Genomic DNA, 14,299 nt, shown 5'->3' with positions numbered 1-14,299 from the left:
ACTAGTTTTTCAAGTCAAAAAACTTAAGTTTTGAAGTCCCAATTTCGCCGCTAGGGGACACAGCTTCAGAGTGACGCACCCAGCCATTTTATATGAAATAAATATGTTATTTTTAGTTTCATCTAACCATTATTTAATTTTATCGAAAAAATGTATTGCGCGTCATAACGTCGTCTGGTCTGTCGTCTTCCGTCCTCCCTCTCCAGACTAAGGGAAAGTGAGTCTCCACTGACTTTCGAAATCGACGTATTCTAACTTTTATTCTCAAATGAAGATAACAATAGGTGTTAAAGTGTAGCAATTTTCCTAACTTTTTCATTTTTATAATTTTAAAGTGAGTATAACCCAAGCAAGGAAGGTGCGCTACGACGACTGCGGCGCTGATTTACAACTTAATCTTCTACGCACGTGTCTCTCACTCGCGGGGAAAGATATAGTTATATTTTCTAAAGAAAGTTGTACTCTCTTTAAGTTTGTAATTAAGTTATTTTAGGCACTAGTATAATGCTAAGCTACATCTTTCAAGTAGGAAGATTGCCATTAAAATAAATATAAAAACTTATCTTTCGGATATAAATTATATACTTCTGGTGTAGCTTATTTGTTTATCAGTGAAGCGACAGCGAACAAATGGTTCATAAGCGTGATTTACAGATTCAGGACACTAATGTAAATCTACAATTTGTACACGATGGAAGCCGGGCTCTAGGCCTGTAATTTCGCAACCTCTCGACCTATTCAGTATTAAATTTGCAATCCACTAATTTCGAAATGTTATTATTTGAGTTATTAGTCTTGGAAATATTTTGTTGTCTCCACGCGTGTGAAACAATTTCTGCTTTATTTATTGAAAAAGGTTATTAGAACTAACAATTTTTATGAAGAAATGTTAATTTGGTCAGTGACCAAGCACTTGATTGGGTTCTTCTTGGGGTTAAAGTATTTCCTGTCGAAGAGAATACTCTTTCTTCAGTAGCCTCAGAAGCTGGAACAACTAGTTCCCAATTTGCAACTTTTTTATATTTGGAAAATGATTTGTTTTCCAAAATTTTCCAGCTTGGTTGTCCAAAGCATCATTGTCTCCTAGATGTACAAAGGTGTATTTAGAGGTAACACTTAATTGTATAAATATTGCATCCAAGTAAAAAATCTTTCGACTTAAGGACGTAATTCAGATTAATCCTTCGTTGGGCAACGCGATCTAACTTACAATTACCAAAAAACACACCATAGGTTTAGCGAAGCTGAAATATAGGTGGCAAACTTGCTAGACAGCAGTGGCGTCTCAACGGGGGTGAGAGGGGTGTGGTCACCCTCAGAGAGCCTTTGAAAGGGTGACACTCAATTATTGGGGCCAAAGTAGCTCACATCCCCTGAGAGGACGTGTATACATACGCCCATGCGAAAGGAGGTAAACGTAGGGGACACCTTTTGAGTTACCGCACCGGGTGCCACCAACCACAGGGATGCCAAAGCTAGACATAAATATAATTAAGTTGCGACCAACTAACCAAATATAATAAATTAGGTTCAGTCTGCAGTGTTAGGCATTTAGTTCATCGAATAATATACGCGCTTAGGTACTATCTTTTTTTGTTTGTTAGGAAAATCTTTTCGAACAAGTGGGCCGGTGAATGGTTTCTATGGCGAATGGAAGTGCATTTTTAAAAAGTCGGTGTTTTACCTTAACAGTGTATACCGACTTCGGTAATATATAAAATGTTACTATCATATATACAATTAGTTTGCGAAATTAAGTATCAAAGAGAAACGGCTGACTTGGCCTCTTCGTTCCTTGGAAATGCTAATGCGCATATACCCGAAAGTTGCGGGAAAACATTACACGGGCTTATCCAAGGAGCAGGGAAAAACCCTTTATGACTCTTCTATAACGCGATACGCTATAATCGATTTAGGCTGACTACGGAAGAGTCGGAAGACCAATTATACGGTGGGATTGGTCTTTACAGCGGAAGAGTTCAGAAGCGACCATCGGTCAAGAACCAATTGGTAACATTATCTAAATTCAAATTACCACCTGAAATAGGGTGGTGTCGGTAAACCATGTAAGAGTCAAGTTCGTGTTGAAGGTTGTCCTCATCGTCACTCTCACAAAACGACTCAAACATGTCTGGTTTTTTCATTCTTTTTACTGGAATTTCTAATGCAGTTCGGTCAATATTCAAGTTATTTCTCTCTATTTTCATCAAGTTTTTCAGAGCATTTAGTGCAAGAGCTCTATCGGCATCACTCGCAAACTTCAGTTTTTTATACCTATTTTTGTGAAGTAAAATATAAGCATTTTAAAAGATTTATTAAAAAAAAACCCACCCCCAAGTCCCATATTAACGCCTCAAAACTAATCAACGTAAAGGGATGAATTCAAAGCGGCAGTACAACAAATTGCAATGAAAATTAATTTTAAATTATTTATTTGTATAATTGGTCGTTCACTTACAAAACCTTGGGACATAACACCCCCCATCGGGCCCACCGCTCTAGTCAACGAGTAGATATATGGTACACTTTTTAATAGGAATAATCATTTCTACCCTCTATTTATTTATACGCAGACTGTATTTGCCCTGTCCAAATTTACAGATATACTCAGTAATCGACATTTCGTAGCGGTATTGGAATTTACTTCAGGAATCCATGTATTTTTAAGTTATATTAAAATATAAAGATGCTTACCTAGGGTTCAAAAGACAGGCGACTAAGTGAATGTCCTTCGTTATGCAATACTTCGTAAACCAAATCGTCGCTTCTTCTTTCAATAATCTAATGTGTAAAGAGTCGTTGTCTGTAATTTTCAAATGTTCTTTGAGAATTGAATGACACATCGCAACCAAGCAAAGTGTTGTATATTTGTCTCCACTAAGACGCGATGTACAGTCGCGAAACGGGATGACAAACGTTACTAGTTCTTTTACTATAGTAAGAACATTGTCAATTTCGGGCCACTTCTTAAGATTTTTGTTGTCAAATAAGTGAACCATTATTAAATTTAGAAGGTGACACTGGCAAGGAAAACGCTTTGGGAATACATTGATAACGTTCGACCCGCCATCCGTAACAACTATCGAATTCTCAAAAACCTTTTCAGTTTCATCTTTAAAGTACACGGACAGGATTTTGATGCACTCCGCTCGTACAACAATTGTCGTTTTTTTATCAGCAATTATTTCACTAAGTCCCAACAAAAGGTTTTCAAATCATATTGGTCGTTGAAGTAGTAAAGAGATAGAGATAAAAAATGCCTTTGCTTGTATTTGTCTGTCCACATATCGATTGTTATTCCAAACTTCGGGAAAGATGGTGTAAGTCTTAATTTCCTCACTAGTTGTTCTTGTACGGTTTCAACAATATTTGGTAGCACTGTTGATTTCAGCGTAGTGCGATGGTAAAAAATTGAGTGAACGTCCTGAACTCCATTGTGCGCTCCAAAATTAATTAAATTTTGCGCAATTCTAAGAAATCCCTCAGCTTCAATGGTACTAAGGGGGCGAAGATCTTTTGCCAGCCCAATAACAACTGACTCGTTTAAGGCCTTTATATCAATTTCCTTCGATGGTAAAGATGCGACGGATGTTAACTCCGAAAATGTTTCTTTATTTCTCTCTGTACAGGGTACGTGACGAAGCAAACTTTTTGTTCCAACACGAGTGGTCCATGAAAATATTCCTGCGCATATGTTGCATTTTACAAAATCAAGTTCAGCGTCGTCTACACAGACACGTTTAAAGAATTTCCAGACCTCGGATTTTCCACGTTTACTTTCGCTCTCTGTGAGCCTTGGACTATTTTGGCGAACTAAGAAAACGATATCGTCCTTGGTATTCGACGCCATACTTTAATTGACAATGTTTTAAATACCGGTAGTTCGTTTTCCGCTACTTCAAGTGTAGTTTATCTTCCACATCGAGAAATAAAAATAATACTTGGTAAATTACTGATTAATGCCGGGAGTAGTGGCGTACTCCTGTAATCCCAAGCGTCTGGGAGGCAGAGTTTGTGGATGGCCGTGTGAGGACGACCACCAATCCCCCAACGGGTGGTCGGAATACATCCGCCACGGGTGTCCCTAACCCTGTCCCCACGTATCCCCCCGTTGGCGTGGCCGTTACACATATCTCGCCCTGATTAATCCGGTGGACGGGCGGACCGCATTTGTCCCCCCCCCCGTCTCACTCACGCCTCAAAATCTTAGCCGGGATCGCGGTCTTCTCAGACCCACTTAGCCCTTGTATCTTCCTTGAATAAAAAAAAATTACTGATTAATTCTGGTATCTAGTCACGTGACGCTGGAATCAAAACTCATTTAGAAATACCTAAAACAAAAATGTCTATAGTGACAATTCCAGGAGGGGGGGGGGGGCAATTAGGTCTTAGTAAAATCGAGAAAAACCCGTGAAACTAAATTGCGGCGGCGAACGAGTACAATTTTTTACGCACTGTGCAACAGTCTATTCGTAACATATCCCAACGCGATCCCCGTGGTTTTTTTTTCTGTATTCATAGTATAGTAAAATCAGTATAAATGCAATACAGAACAGATAGACTAATCGTTCCACGTGCATTTGACTATAAAACATATAATTAAAAAAAGTATATGGTAGCTTCTGGGGGCACAAGAAATTTTCACTTTTGTCTCAGACTAAAGGTATCAATCAGTAAGAATCAATTTAGAAATAAACACCTCGGGGTGGCGCTAGCAACATCAAGGGACGTGGACTGACGAAAAATGGTATAACGTCCATCAAAAAAGGAAACAATAAAGCTAAAACATTATAAAACGATAGTCGGACGAATAGGTCTTCGTGCTAAAACGAAATGCGCGAAACTCGGTCCGAGTTTTGCACATTTGTTTGCTCGAAGACCTATCGGTTAAACAAAGTCGGATAACAATTTGTTCCTCTTTTCAAACTGGGTTCAATACGCGCTACAATATGGTCGTAACCGTTACAATTACTTTTAGTCAGTTATGACATTAACATACCATTAACTCTATCAATTGAACTCACGAGGCAAGTGGGTTCTGTGGGATAGTAAAGTTCGTAAGAGACTAATCTGGGTCGAGAGAAGTATAAACACTACGCCCATCGGTGGGATACCAAAGGAAGAATGACCTTAAATGCCATCTCTCCCTAAAATGTAGGGGGTAAGTCGAGATTGACTTCTACGCGGCGCTCGCGGCTCCCTACCTGATAACAAGAACCAAGCATCTCAATATCAGTTACTTTTGAAAGAATTTCGAAATAAGAATCCTCAAATGAGTTTACATTAGAATGACTCAATACGTCACTTTTAATATCAATTTAAACCATCTTTTTGTACACATCCATTATTAGATTATCATTGTTATTATTCTAGATTTAAAACTCGTTTCTCTCAAATAAAGGTATTTAGATTCGCTTGAGTCTCGCTCTAAAATTGTCTTAACTGTAGATAGGATATTTCGAAAATTGCGCTGTTGCTAGTCCGAGTAAATGACGTATAACAATATTATGAATTAATGTATAATTGATATATATCGCGGGCAGTTACCGCCATAACAATGGAGGTTTCTGCACTGTTGTTGTAATACCGTCTTGTGACTGTTAAATTTGTACGTTACAAGCTCGCGCCCAATATATGTTGCTATTTCATAATCCAACCCGAAATAAGTGCTCGCGCCGTACCCAATTACCTGCCCGTGAAGTTTTGTGGGGTTCTAGCCCACGCCTGAAATATCCCGCGGGCGTAACACCGTATGCCAACATACGCTTGTTTTCATGAATCAGTGAACCTGCCCGTGCCCGCTTTTATTTTGTCTGACAGGGAGTCCACCCGCCCGTTTTTTTCAAAACGCAAGGCTTTTTAAATATCTGCCTGCATAACCTTATTCGACCCGTGGGTCTTGATGGATTTCGGGCGGCCCGCTCATCTCTAGGAGGGATAGGGATTTACGGTAAATTTTTACTTATCACTTGAATCTCTTCGTGGCTGCTCTTCGGCTACGGGATTCCGGATTACGCAAGGCACACGCACACGCGTTTTCTTGGAGGGGTTCGAGGGGGACCTTTTGTTTCGCGATGTCAGTTCCAACTGCCTATTCGTCTAGTTTTACGACGCGGATGCCCGGATTACGGTAACTAACGAGCCGGATTATGGTCCGAATGTCCGGATGACGACGACGAACTTCTTACAAGTTGGCATAGGAACTTCGGATTTCGATCTAAAACTTCTGGTTAGGCGATCGAATTGGTCTCTTTAATCTGGTTTTCTTCTCTCGGAACTGGTAGACAATTGGTGATCAACAGGCGGGTGGAGGATTGAGAAGACATTACGGTTCCCGGATTCATGGCCATTTGGTCAACTTTTCGGTTCACAATTCAACCTAAGCTATGACGTTTTCAGGCGAGATGGTACCCAAAGAAGCTGTGGAACATAATCTTTAAAGACTCTGACATCATGTTTTATTTCGATTCATCACGTCATCTATAAATAAATCTAATCTAATCTAATAAAAACTATTGAACTTTATTGATGCATACAGTTGCCATCGCGTGGCTAGGAGAGATTATATCATCCGGGACTAACAGATACATATGTTCCCAAGGAGTAATATATATTTACAAATAGAACAGGCACCGTAAAAAAAACCATAACGTCGTCAGAGAACCGTTGTAGAGTATTATAATTAAACGACTTTTACTCAATTTAGTGGGGTTTAACCTAAATTTTATATTCCATATAAAATATATTGTAAAAAAATTACCATAATTAAAGATATTGTCAAATTTCAAAACGAGCCAATCAACATGAGGGTACATTTATGTCCCACCTTTTGAGTCAAAATGTAGCTTAAGTATCTTGTTTTAATTTCGACGCTAACAACTTCTGTTGAAAAAAGAGCTAGTACACGTTGAACCGACACTTGCTTTAAAAGCGCGTTCAGAATCTAAGTATTTTAAAGGTCAATTAATTTTTCCATATAGTTTGTCGATCTCTTTATTCTTTTCAATTTACTGAATGCCCTGTAAACTTCAAAACTGCTGGATTATGAGCAGACACTTTGCGTTTTATAATCACAAATCGTCCGCTTCGCAGAAAAAATCCAGCAGTTAACGAATGTCTTGCGTATGTCGCTATGTGACTCCAAGTTATTTTGCAAAGGCTCATTTCCTTTTACAAAACAGCAAAAGTTGCTTTGGTGATCCAATAGACCACGTTTTCTGGTAGGTGAATGATTTTTGTACGAACACTTTTTGAGCCATTCAAATTGAGTGATTTCGTGATGTCACTTTTAAACCTTTGTCCCGTCGGCTGCTTAGAATAAAAATAAGTTAACAAGAAATTTAAATGTACAACATATTAAAAAAAAAAACAAGCCATTACCAGGTACGTTTAAAATAATGAAATAAGATGTACGAAATAAAGGATCCTAAGAATTTTGAACAAATCTATCACTAAAAACAAATTTCGAAAACTATAATCGCAAATGAGGGATACATGTACGACTGTAGGTGTTTCTATAAAACAAAACAATAAAAATTAGAAAAAAAAATTTATCGGCACCACGAGCGCCAGTTATTCAAGTGCTTTACTTTGCACGTAAGTTTTGTACGCGGTTCTCGCGACTGCAGAGCGTGCTATCTAACTTCAAGAGCTACAGCTATAAGTGACGTAAACAAAACTTTGTCACATGTCCTCCTGTATTTTATAGAAACACCTATTGCGTTTTGGCAATATCAGTGGACTTCTCTCGGATGCACTCGTTTTCTCTTATAAATAATTTTAGTTAGTTTGTTCGACAAGATTGTCAGGAGTTCAAGGTCATATAGTCTTCGACAGCAAAAATTTAAGGATGACGGTCGCTTCTCTGTCTCGACCCCGCCGTGTCAAAGAAATTAATAAGCAAATGTTATTTGTTACTTTCGCTATCAAAAGGCTTACAATTTTGCGTTTTGAAGTTCCTTCGGAAAACATTTTTATGGCGAGGGAAAAGTCTATCGTAACTTGTAAAATATGCATCATCAACATTATACGACCTATTGGTACGAGCTATTTGTAAGTTTTTAAATTTCTTCAGATTTGTTTAGGGTTTAGATTTTTTTTTCCTATTTCATTATGGACTTATTCGCGTTTTTTATCATCCTTTGTAATGCAGTTCATAGCCGTGGTGCTTTTAACTTAACCCTCTCTGGGATATCCAAAAATTATTCAGCCAAGAAACATTTAAATGCAAAAGTCGTCTGCTATTTCCTCATCTAGTTGACGAGTATTAAGGTAGATGGCACTATTTTATCTAACCTCAAAGATAATTTGAAGAAATCAAATACAGTACCTAAAAATTACCCGCAACTGTAAATAACATAAAACGAACGTTTATAGGGAATTCAACCTGAAACGCGTTCATTACCGAAACCTGGGCAATTTTGTGGATTACCTCCACAACAGTGCAGTGATGTCAAAAACCATAGTAGGGGGGGGGGAATGAAATACTATAGGTTATATCCCCTTTAAATTCATAAATAGGTTTTCTTCATTTCAAACTAATAAAGAGTTATAATGATAAACCTGAATAGCAAAACAAAAATATTTGGGGTGTTATAATTGTCTTATTTATTAGTCTCGGAACTAATTTATTACTTAACTAGCTTAAATGTTCCCAAAATATTTTCCAACATGTTTATTTAGATGCACTTGAATGTAGGACACGATGTTAAACGAAACCAGGACTGTTTGAAGACCTGTAATTGCACGTCAACCTGAATTATTTTTGTATTTGATGGACGTAATTTTTCGAGTTTGAAGAACGTCAGATCTATAAGGACGACATCGATTTATAATCGATATGTCAACTCGCTTAAATGGGAAAGTTTTGAAACCAAAATATTGAATAAATTTTATTCATACGACCAGAAACAAGCGAACGATGAAACGTTTCATTCTTTTATGCGTTGTTCTGCCCTGTATCGCAGGTATTATTACTTTATTATATTTGGACTAGTTAAATATTTAAACTGTTTTGAATCCGTTGATATAATTACTTTTTAATTTTTCTAACTTAATCCATTCGGTTTAACGCTGGTACTGCTTTTATACAAATAGTTTTAATTTTTTTCCCCTACAAAATTAACCTTTACAAATTTTTCGCGTGGTTCAATAATTCAAACATAGTTTGCAGTGGCGTCGCGAGTATTTTCATTTTGGGGGAAACATTTTCAGCATAGGGAGCTGTCATCCTACAAGTTTATATTAAATTTTTGCGGCCAATAATATAAACTTAAAGTTAATATCATTTGCAAACGGCATTGAAAGCCAGTTCGTTAAATCTTAACGACATGAAATTTTCATTAGCTTCCATTGCTTTAACGAAATATTTTGGGAAACCTGCAGTTAAAATGGGGAAAATTTTACTTACAGCTGTTTTACCTTAATCAATTTGTCATTTAAATTATTTTTTTCCCTATCGTTAGTATAAAAACATAAACAAATCCTCAATTTTCCATGATAACGTTTTCATCATAGAGTCTACGTTAAGGAAAATCTGTAGTTTTTAGATTTTTCAATTTTTACTAAAAATCCGGCCGATATTTTGCAAATGTCAGAACCAAGAATCCATATCTCTACTTGGAATGCTTATCGGGGCAGATTTTCGTATCGATGTGGCCGACGGTTTTTTGACGTCACTATGTTAACTTAACCAACAACTACGTAAGAGGGGAGCGCGTGTTGAGGGTACATTTTTTTGTAGGCGGGGCCAAAGCGATAAGCCACGATAAGCATTCCAAGTAGAGATATGGATTCCTGTCAGAACTCTTTCACATTCAACTGTAGCGCGAGTGAAAATTCAACCTCAAATATTTTTTGCAATTAAAATACTTTAGGGATCCCATCAAACAACAGAAGATGGCGTAGAGATGGTGATAGTTGTTCGGATAATTGCACCGCTATGGACTCAGCATCTACTGCATCCGAAGCAACCTCCCCCGTAGACCCTCCCGCCGACCCTGGTGCCGGTGGTACGTCAAGTTGCCCTGCGGAATGTCCGGGTTCTATTTCAATAAGCTGCGGACCAAATCCTGCAGGAGTCATTAATGAGCTACGAGGCCTTCTAAATCAAATTAAACCAAGTCTGGTGATGGTACTCAACAATGTTTTGTCGTAAGTAATCTAATTGTTGGGTTAGGTTACATTAGATAAAGTTGGGCTAGGTTAGGCTACATTAGATAAAGTTGGGTTAGGTTAGGCTACATTAGATAAAGTTGGGTTAGGTTAGGCTACTTTGGGTTAGATTTGTAAAGTTAAAAGGAACCACCTATGGACTGCATTGCAAAGGATGATAAAATTAGCGAATAAGTAGATTAGTTCATTATAAAAGGGATAATAAAGCTAAAAACTATACAAATTTGAAGAAATTTAAAAAAAACTTACTAATAGCTCGTACCGATAGGTCTTCGAGCAAACCAAAAGACGCTAAACTCGGACCAAATAGATCTTCGAGTGAAAACCTAAATTAAATTAAATAAAATAGCCAGAAATTCCAACGGTAGACCGGTTTCGTCCTATTTCTGACTCGTCAGTACCGTGCGGGAAATCTGGCTCGCGACTATAACACCGAAAAGAGAAACTAAGCCTAAACATTAAAAATTTCAAAACGACTTGCATAGCAACGGAAAGCCGAATAGGGGGAGAGTGGTGGAGATTAGTATATACGCAATGTTAAGTTAAAATTAGCGAATAAGTAGATTAGTCCATTATAAAAGGGATTATAAAGCTAAAACATATACAAATTTGAAGAAATTTAAAAAAAACTTACTGATAGCTCGTACCAGGAGACATTACTAGGAGTTCACAGCCGGGCGCTTTCCCCAACGCGCGCTGTCAACAAAAGACGCGTCTTTCCCTTTTCTAACTTTTACCCCCAAACCGTGGTATCTCCAGTCTCGGAGACGGACCCAAGATGAAATATTTTAGCGTTCTCTAGTGAGGATTGTGGGAACTACCACTGAAGAAAAAAACAGTTCTGACTGGGTTGTAGAGCCGCCTCACGTGAGCCCGCGAAAAGGGTTTTTTTCTCCCAGAGGGCGCAATGTTGATAGTGCAGTATCTCACGCGACGGCTGAGAAAAAAAGAGAACACTAGAGAGAAAATTCGAGGGGTGGGTAGAAAGCGGGAATTATTGGGAAAAACGGGATTTGTGTTCACGACACCGGGGCCCATTCACCGCGGCAACCGCTGTCAACTGCTAGTCATGTCTCCTGCTCGTACCGATAGGTCTTCGAGCAAACCTAAAGACACTAAACTCGGACCAAATTAGATTAAATAAAAAATGCTTTTATCAAAGCAGTTGAAAGGTTGAATTAAGGGGGAGTAGTTGAGATCTATGAAGGCGCAGATATTGAAAATGTTTTAGGTTTAAAGAGTTTTGTTTTTGGAATTTTCAAAAGCTAAATATATTTCTAAAATAATTTCCATCGATTTTCCTCACCTTTTATATATTTTAAAACCTTTCCCTTAAATTTGAGCCTTGAAACTGTAACAGTGAACTGAGAAATTTTTTAATTGTAAATGAGTACGCGAGTTTAGTTCTGAATTTTTTCTATTCTAATCGAAATATTTAAACCAATTTAAAAGGGCAACGCAAGCTTTGTGGCAAAAAAAGAAAAAGCACCGTGCTTTTTAACCCCCTACACCCCCCTCGGTACTAGCGAGACCACGCAGAGTTTACCGTAAATTTCGCACTTTGCATACATAGTCACACAAATGCCAGTTCACTTGCGTTGCCCTTTAAAATCTTACGCATTTAGCCGTGGATAAATTAATAGGGCTGTATGACCAAAATCTAGACAGAAAAAGACAAAAATACGAGGTAGGCTACATTGCTTGATAGTTGATACGGCACCATATTTTTCAAATGAAAAGCTTATTTCTGGGCTTCTGGCATTGATTTTCAATCCGATAGACGTCTGCTACATAGAAATCTCATAGGTAACTAGAATGCTGCCGCCTACGGCCGAGCTTGACGCCAGTTCGCCTTGAACCTTCAGCCAATGAGAGGCCGTAGAGTGGTTCCGCCAAGGAGGATAATAATCCTCCTTGGTTCCGTTACTATAGCGGGAGATAGGTGACGTCATTCTCTCCGGTGACATTAAATTATTGGCAGAACCGCTCTTTGAGCTCTGATTGGCTGAGATCTGGCGTCGTCTGCCACGGCGTTTGGGCCATTTGCCAGTTACACGGCAGCATTCTAGTTACCTATGAGATTTCTATGGTCTGCTACGTTGTTCACGGTTGTTGTAACTAGCTCGTGCTTTTTTATTTTGCAAATTAGTACTCGTAATGAGTTATAACCTAATGAATTTACTTTTTTATGTTAAATTAAAAATGTTGTATGAATATAAAAGAAATTAAACGGTTAAAGGAGTTGGCAACGTTTTATGTTAGCTAATTATCTTGATGAATTTAATTGATGTTATATATCTCATATACTTATTTCTATCTATCATAGTCTGCATTTTTAAACTTTTCGTTTAAAGTAGAATCATTAACCTCATTAATCCATGGTAGAATTACACATAACAACACGGAGCTTTATACAGTTTTGGCATGCTTAATGAAAATCTGAAGCTCCACACAAGTCGAGTAAGCGCTGGTAGTAAAAAAAGAGACTTAAGAGTTACATTAAAACGCCATGTTTCTTTCAAGAAAGGCCTATTAGAATTTATTGTTATTGGAAGAAAAACAATGACTTATCTTTTCTAAGCCACAGGGAAAGACACACGGCTCTCTTTGCACTTGCAGGCTCTCTTTGCACTTGCAGGCTCTCTATAGGAAGAGAATGTCATCTGTTGATTGTGAAAATAGAAGCTATAGTTAGTAGTTACATCAAAATTTTCTCTGTTAACTTGAAAACCGTCACTCTTGATTAAAATTATTGCAAATCTCTTTTATTTATGACTTTTTCTAGTTCAGTTTCTGTTATATATGTATTTATACAGTGATTTCAGTGTCACTTCTTGACGTCACCCATGCTTTTTGAGTTAAACTACTCTATATGTGTATATAGAAGATAAATGCTGTCATTTTACACGTAATCCTTCACAATTAAAAATTTTCTCAGTTTACTGTTACAGTTTCAAGGCTCAAATTTAAGGGAAGGGTTTTAAAATATATAAAAGGTGAGGAAAATCGATGGAAATTATTTTAGAAATATATTTCGCTTTTGAAAATTCCAAAAACAAAACTCTTTAAACCTAAAACATTTTCAATATCTGCGCCTTCATAGATCTCAACTACTCCCCCTTAATTCAACCTTTCAACTGCTTTGATAAAAGCATTTTTTATTTAATAGCTGTCCCTTGCTCTGCCTCACTGGGCAAATTTTGCCTAAAATTAATGTTTGTAAAAGAAAGCCGTAAGTTGGAAAATAAAAAGTTGAATTTATAAAAATATTTTAAATACAACAGATCAATACTTTGCTGTAGGATATTTTACTATATTATTGGATGTAATTAACGGTTTTTAAAATAGTTTTAAATATGTTATACTAAACAATGTATAATTGTTTTATGTCAAATTGACTTCTAAAAAGAAATGTACGATAATTTTTTGGCCTAGATACGATAATTTCAGATCTGGCAACGCTGTTTCTTAAACCTACATTGTCTACCCAGCAAACACAAAATCGTCCTTTGGACATCCGATTGACGTCACACTCGGATCTTTCCTTCGTCCGTAGGACGCCCCAAAATCCGCGGTTGACGTCGGTCGGCAGCATAGAAATCTCATAGGTAACTAGAATGCTGCCGCCTGCGGCCGAGCTTGGCGTTTTGAACCTTCAGCCAATGAGAGGCCGTAGAGTGGTTCCGCCAAGGAGGATAATAATCCTCTTTGGTTCCGCTACTATCGCGGGAGATAGGTGACGTCATTCTCTCTGGTGACATAAAATGCTTGGCAGAACCACTCTTTGAGCTCTGATTGGCTGAGATCTGACTATCATCTGCCACGGCGTTTGGTCCATTTGCCAGTTACACGGCAGCATTCTAGTTACCTGTGAGATTTCTATGGTCGGCAGTGATGGTTAGTCGAGGAAAATTTCCCAGATCTAGGAAAATTTTTTACCCTAAAAATCCAAAAAGGGAAAAGGGAAATCAGGCTAAAAATTTGCGAAATCTAAGGAAATTCCACGTAGGGTGATTTTAAAGTGAAGTTACTAATCTAAATAATCACAATATTTAAAATAATTGATTTAATTTTATGAAAATTAAGAGAGTAATTTTAGTAAGAAAGCTTAATGTTTTCTATTAAC

Source organism: Leiobunum rupestre, chromosome 10 (genome assembly GCF_980474605.1).
Source record: "Leiobunum rupestre chromosome 10, qqLeiRupe1.1.hap1, whole genome shotgun sequence".
Classification (NCBI taxonomy): Eukaryota; Metazoa; Arthropoda; class Arachnida; order Opiliones; family Sclerosomatidae; genus Leiobunum; species Leiobunum rupestre.
This window is presented reverse-complemented; position numbering follows the sequence as displayed.